This window comes from Panthera uncia (genome assembly GCF_023721935.1).
Source record: "Panthera uncia isolate 11264 chromosome C1 unlocalized genomic scaffold, Puncia_PCG_1.0 HiC_scaffold_4, whole genome shotgun sequence".
Classification (NCBI taxonomy): Eukaryota; Metazoa; Chordata; class Mammalia; order Carnivora; family Felidae; genus Panthera; species Panthera uncia.
In genome coordinates this window covers 84817499-84824449 of record NW_026057585.1, presented here as the reverse complement: position 1 = coordinate 84824449, position 6951 = coordinate 84817499, and the positions used below count along the sequence as shown (strand labels likewise).

The 6951-nt window shown below is 49.9% G+C and overlaps 1 long non-coding RNA gene across 2 annotated transcripts; it reads right to left on the bottom strand.

Moving 5' to 3' along the window:
* Positions 1-310: 310 nt before the first annotated feature.
* On the bottom strand, positions 311-3623 carry LOC125912904 (uncharacterized). 2 transcript variants are annotated; one of them, XR_007454866.1, is made up of 5 exons: positions 3509-3605; positions 2972-3116; positions 1958-2111; positions 746-797; positions 311-631 (listed from the first exon to the last, which is right to left on the bottom strand). It is a non-coding gene; the product is annotated as an uncharacterized LOC125912904 (long non-coding RNA). The 2 variants fall into 2 exon arrangements; XR_007454865.1 differs by lacking the exon at positions 1958-2111 and having other exon boundaries at positions 3509-3623.
* Between the last annotated feature and the right edge of the window lie 3328 nt (positions 3624-6951).

Sequence of the window (6951 nt, the reverse complement as noted above, 5' to 3'; positions counted from 1 at the left end):
CCAGCTGTGGGCACCCTGGCCCCTTCTCATTTATGAACCGGGTGGCAGTACATCACTGGACACTTTCTGTGGGCCTTGCAGGGTGGAGAGCCAGAGGAAATGACCCTGTTCCTGTTCATACTATCCTGGGGGGTGGGGTGGGAGGTGGCGATAGAAATTAAAAGAAGAAAATGGAAACTATGCAGCAGTTACTTGATATTCTTCCCATCAGCACATAGGAAATATCCTCATTTCGCAGATGCAAAAACTGAGGCTCAGAGGCCACGTGAATGAATTGCCCTTCCCCTACACCAGGCTCCTTCACCAGCAGTGAGGTGTGGTCCAAACCAAGTATATTCATAAATTCACTCAACAGCATCTACTGAGCTCTGCAGATCCAGCAAGAATCAGACCTGGCCCCTGCCCTCGGGAGCTGGCAGTCTGGAGGGAGACGCTGGCAGAGAAGCACACAAGGGCAGCTTGTCCTCGAAGTCTGTTCTGGGCACAGTGGCGACCCAGAGGATCCAGCTGCTGGTGCCACCTGAACAGATTGGGGGGCAGGAGGGATGGATGGTGCGAGAGACTTTGTAGATTCCTTGGGGACCAGCGATCTGCTCAGATATAATTCTCAGAAAGGTAAAATCATGAGTCTCTACAATAAAAACAAGTGAACACGTGTCAGAGGTTTTCTTTAGCTCATTAACTGACAAGAAACAAGCAAAATGTTAAGACAAGCTCGAATGAGGATTCGATTTCAGGTACTTACCTTTTCTACCGGGCAAAACTTCTGTGTGCTGTGAACAGGACTCATTTGCTTGCTGTGGGAAGCAATCATTTCTATGATTATCTGTTTCCTACAAATTGTCTCTATCCCTACAGAGTTATAAAGTCAATCAAATAATCAATAATATCACACAACCCTAAAGAATCAGATGATCGTCAGAGGACCTGTAGCCGACCCCCAGACCTTCTCTCAAAGGACACGCAAGAATCTCTCATGCCTTTTCCAAGCCTTTGATATGTTTTCTTGACTGACCCTCGGGAAGATCAGGATAAATTAGGGAGCAGCTGTTCCTGGGGAGACGCTGGTCCCACCCTCCACCATTCCCTTCCTCACCCAGGTGACAGACTTCCCCGCCTAGCAGGAGCTGGTCACTGTCAGTTCCCACCAGCAGGTGGCGCTGAGGTGAATTCTCAGCAGCACCATAGGGAATTCTGGAGCTGGGAACTGAGGGGCGGCTCCCAATTTTCCACCATTACTGGTCTTCACGCTTCAGGATTTCAGGATTTCAGAGGACCATTTCCACCTGGGGTTGTTGGTTTAGTCATTCACTGATTCAGTCTTTTTTTTTTTTTTTTTTTTTCATTTGACAAACGTGCCCAGGCCCACAGGTCACGTTCCTGAGTTCTCCAGACAGAAACTTACATGCCGCAAACAATCAGTCCTTGTCTTCGCTTGCCTGGCTTTGCTGCCAGGATTTGGAGCCACCTGCAATTCTGAAATCTCACCCCACCCCATTCCTGCCCTGGCTACCCATGTGCTCACTCCCCCTGGAAAATTCACCTCATCAGAGGTTGAATAAAAGGCTTTACTTCTATAATCTCCTTTTAAGATCTTATTATTCCCATTTTCCAAGGAGAGAGCAGACTCCTCCTCTTCTGGCTCTGGCTGTGTGGCAAGGCTGTGCCTCCATCCCTCAAGGCCCAAGGATGGCTGAGATGCCACCTCATTTCCCTGGCCTTCCTTAAAATTTTAAACTTTTTTTTTTTTTTTTTTTTTTTTTTTTGCAAGCAGGGGAGAGGGAAAGAGGGAGAGAGAATCCTAAGCAGGCTCCACACTCAGCATGGAGCTGGACACGGGGCTAGATCTCATGACCCTGGGATCATGACCTGAGCCCAAATCAAAAGTCAGATGCTCAACCTACTGAGCCACCCAGGCAGGCGCCCCTCCCTGGCCTTCCTATAAGATCATACTCACAGAGGCCTGCAGCATAAAAGGTACCTCTCTAGCCCTTCTCCTGGGTCTCAAAACTTCTTCAGAATGTAGTGACAATGACTACAAACTCAGTGCCACACGACTCAGCAGACAAGGAACTCTGGAGTGACCTGACTTCCCTCCTCAGCTGAGACCTCTGCATTGTAAAGGGGCAGTCAGCACAGGGTGGAGGGTGGGCGGGCAGGGTCCTAAAGGCCGTGAGATCGCGAATGAGGTCTGTGCTGGGGCATAAGAGTGGTGGTGGGGCTGTGGCATGGGGCCACCAGAGGGCGCATCTGTCCTATTGGGGCCTCAGCCATGGTTCCCAAGAGGGTCCTACCCTAGCCCCTTGGCCCTTCCCTGTATGCTGGGTCCAGGCTTGTGGGAGAAAACCTTCCTCCTGGGGAGTGGGTTAGGGTAGGGGCCCCCACATCAAGACTGTGACATCAGCAGGACAGAGGTCACCAAATGCTGTTGTCAGGTCCCTCAGGAGTTTCCCGGAAGAAGAATCTTTGGGAGAAAAGAGTGGAACGACCTGGGAGTGGATCCTGGGGGGAAAGGCGCTGGTGTCTGAGCACCTTGGGGCTGCAGGCAGTGAGATGTGGTGGGCATGAAGTAGAGATGGGATGGAGAGGAGAAGGCAGGAAAGGGAGGAAGAATCAGGAAACCCTCGGGGGCCTACCTTTCCCAGAGGGAAGTGGACAAGCCCGGACAGGCCATGAGAAGTCCCTGAGCTATTAGCCCAACCTTGAGTCTCCCCGTCTTTCCCGGGGAAGCACACAGGCTGACTCAGCATCCCAGCTTGGATCAATGGTCTGGACAGCTTTGCTCTAACAAATCAGGACGTCCCTGAGTTGTTCCTTCAGGACAGACCCCTGGGTGTTTTGTGCAGGCCGTATTTCATTTCCTCAGGTCCGCTCTGAGAAACTGTTGGAACTTGTGGTTTGGGAGAGGCTGTGCGGGTGAGAACGGCCCCCCTCAGTGGTCTAGACCAGATTTTCTGGTTTCTTCTTTTACCAAGCAAAACAGGATGGTGTCCGCTGGACTGGTAGACACAGGAGAAGAGGTGGGTCTCTCACTATCCCGAGGAGGGGCACTCAGCAATCCCGATATTTTCTGTTAAACTTATTTTGTCTGTCATGGTGATGAAGCCGGACATACCCTAAAAGAACACGGGCGTTAGCAGCTATTTTCAATGGTCTGGGCTCCATTCCCTCAATTGCCAAAGGGGTTTCCCTTCCCCTTCTCCCTGATATAGAAGTCAGGGAATCCCCATGGCTGCCTTTGGTGCCCGAGGTCCCCTTGATGCAAGTTTTATCCCGTAGTCCCCTTTGTGACGTTTTCTGGAAAGTTCCGAGCCAGCACATACTCATCCTCCATTATTAGTCGTCTATTGCTAGATCGCCCCCAGACTTAGCAGCTGAAAACAACAGACATTTATTGTCTCACGGATTCTGTGGGGGCTCTGACCCAGGGTCTCGCATGAAGTTGTGGTCAAGATGCCCGTTGGGATTGCAGGCGCTTGAAGGCTTGCCTGGGAGGTGGCTCACTCACCTGGTTGACAAGCGGGTGCTGATGCTTGGCAGGTGACCTGAGTTCCTCACCTCATGGGCCTCTCTGTAGGGCTGGTGACTGGCTTCCCCACAGTGAGTGATCCAGAAGAGAAGGCTGAAGCTATGAGGTCTTTTATGACGTAGCCTCAAGAACCACATGCCATATCCTACTGGTTGCCCAGGTCAGCCCTAGTTAACATGGGAGGAGACTACACCGGGACCTGACCACCAGGGGCAGGGATTGCAGGGGGCTGTCTCACCTACCACACCAGCCTTCAGGTAAATTTCCAGAAACAGGAATCTCATTCACTGAAGTTTCCCTGCCTTCCAGAACTATGGGAGTGATCTTGAACATCTCTTTGATCCCCTAACGGGCTCTGTCCAATGAGGAATGAGGGTGATGCCCCGTGCAGGCCCCCGCCAGCCTCCCCTTAGCTCGCTTCTTCCTATGCCCCTCACTGATGAGCTTCCGGCATCTCAGGGGCGAGTGCCAGCTGCAGCACAAAGTGTCTCTCCCAGGCTGCCACAGGCTGCCACAGCTCTTTCCACAAATGACAGCTTCAGCCTTGGCATCTCGTGGTTTCTTTAGGAAACTGACCAGATGGGCCCATTTCTTAGGGACGGCCCAATTTGGAATCACAGGGACAACCTTCGACACACTAACTCTGATCCCAACTCCCTCGGCCAGTCTGTTGTAGTGAAGGTGCTTTTGGAGGCCAGGGGCAGAAGCCAATTGAACCAAAGGTGGAATTCAGTAGGAGGATGCCAGAGTGTGTCAGAAGATGGAGGGAAGCTGAAGAGCCAGGATCCAGGAAGGGCAGGGACCGGGCAATCCTGAAGGTCAGCAGCAGGGCTCTGTGGCCAGTTGCCGTGGAAAACAGCCATCAAGGGACACAGTATCAAAGACCCCTTACCTCTGTCTGATTTCCTGGCAGAGAAAATGGATTAATCCAGCCTGAGTCAGGTGGCCAGCCCAGTCCAATCAGCAGTGGCCAGGGAAGGGGTGGAGTCCCTTTGATGGGGGCAGGTTCCTAGAACCGGTAATATTGCTGAGAGCTGAGACCTACGAAGAGATATCTGAACTCAGGGCAGAGGCTGGTTCTGTGTGGAAATAAAGTATCCCAACTATTGGAAAGCTCCCAAATCACACTGTACCCCTTTCCCTTTTCTAGAAGCTTCCTGGGACTCCGAGAGCCATTCACTTATTCAAGACGTTTCCCTCTTGCTTGTTCTTCCCCTCTGAATATCCTGCCTGGAAGCTGGCACCAGCTTATGGGCTATAAAGTCACTTCAGAATGTGGTTCAGAGATCATCTCTTTCAGAATCAGAACCTGGGAAGCTTGTTAAAAATCCAGGTTCTAAGGATTGGGCCTCAGAATCTGTATTTAAACCCACTCTGCAGGGTGAGAAGCACCACCTTAGAGTGTTTGGGACATAGCCTTGTCCCAGCTCCCCTGAGCCCCATTCCCTGGCCATCTCCTTGATCTTGTCAGGCACTCTCCCATGACCCTTCTGTGACCTCTCCTAGCAGAGGCAGGTTCCCTTCCCCCACCCCCCACATATACCTCTTATTCTGACCCTACACCTGACAACATCTTTTCTTCTTTTCCTGCCTTCATTTGCCTTCTGTTCTGATTCTCTCCAATACTCATTTTTTAAAAAAATCTTTGTTTATTATTTTGAGAGAGAGACACACACAGCACAAGTGGGGGAGGGGCAGAGAGGGGGAGACACAGAATCTGAAGCAGGCTCCAGGCTCTGAGCTGTTAGCACAGAGCCCGACGCGGGGCTCGAACCCACAGGCCGTGGACTGCAAGATCATGACCTGAGCCGAAGTCAGACGCTCAACCGACTGAGCCACCCAGGCATCCCTCTTATTTTAAATGAGAGTACTCATTTTAAATTTTATTTCATCATTTAAAAATCTTTTGTATTTACATCCACAATCTGAAACCCTTGTTTGGAGCTAGGTGATGAAGAACCAAATAAAGGCATGAATTTTAATGGTCCCGATTCCTCAGGGGTTATTAGTCCCTGTGCAGATGGGCCTAATGAGTACTGTACTAGGATTTCTAATTACCCATAATAAGCTTCCAAAATTCATGGGGTGAGGTTGATTGTTATCCAAATGGCCCAATGATTCAAGCCTCGTAGCATCTACACCCTTGTGTAGGCCCCTCCCATGTGGATTCTGGGGTTGGCCATGTGACTCACTTTGGCCAGTGAAGTGTCAACCAAGAGAAACAGGGGCCTGATGAGTGGTTGTGCTTTGGGGCTTTCTCTCAGAATGCTCATGGAAGCACTCTGTGAGGAAACCCAGCCTGGGCTCTCTTCCTTCAGGATGAAAGAACACATGGAGAGTGAGTCCAGCCATCCCCAGTGTCCCAGCTGAACCCAGCCCTCACCCATTCCTCCAACTGAATGAGGCTTGACAAGCAAGCAAGCCCTAGAAAAACCAGCAGAAGAATGCAGCCACATACAGAATCCTGGGAAATAATAAATCATTGTTTTAAAAAAAAAATTTTTTATTTTTGAGAGAGAGCGAGTGAGGGAGGGGCAGAGAGAGAGTGAGACACAGAATCTAAAGCCGGCTCCAGGCTCCGAGCTGTCAGCACTGAGACTGACGTGGGGCTCAAACCCACGAACCGTGCGATCATGACCTGAGCTGGAACTGGAAGCTTAGCCGACTGAGCCACCCAAGTGCCCCAATAAATCATTGTTTTAAGTCGTAAACAATTTGGTGGTTTGTTATGCAGCAACAGCTAACTGATACATAGAGTCACAGTAATATTCACAGAACAGCATTTCTGTGCTATTGTTTCCACTTGATATTCTAGAGTCTCATATAGATGGGCTGTAGTGACACAATCCAAAAATACAGCGGCTTAAACAAAATTGTTTATTTTTCTTGCATATAAGAGGTCCGAAGTAGGTGGTTCCAGGCTGGTGGGACAACTCTGCCCACCTTCAGAAAGGCTCTTCTATTTCTGGATCCGCGGTGTCTGCTCTAGCTCTTGCTATCTTCCCACCAGCAAGAAGAGATAAGAATGAGGAAGGGCACGCCCAATTCTTTTAAGGGCAAAACCCTAAAAGTGGCACGCATCACTTCTATTCATATTCCTTTGGCTAAAACTTGGGCATCTGGCCTCATTTAGTTGCAAAGGAGCCTGGGAAATGTAGTTTCTAGCCAAGTAGCATGTACCCCATTGAACGATGGCAGTCTTCTTATCAAAGAAAGGAGAAAGGAAATATTTGAGAATGACTAGCAGTCAATGTCACGGTCTCCCTGCAAGGTAAATATTGCCCTCAATAAATATGAGTGTCTCTCAGACCAGGTGGTTTTCTCATTGTAAATCAATAATGGCATCGAGCTTTTATATATGAATTGACTAGGATGCCTTAGGCTGCAAGTAACAATACTCAACTAAAAGTTGCCTGAAGAGT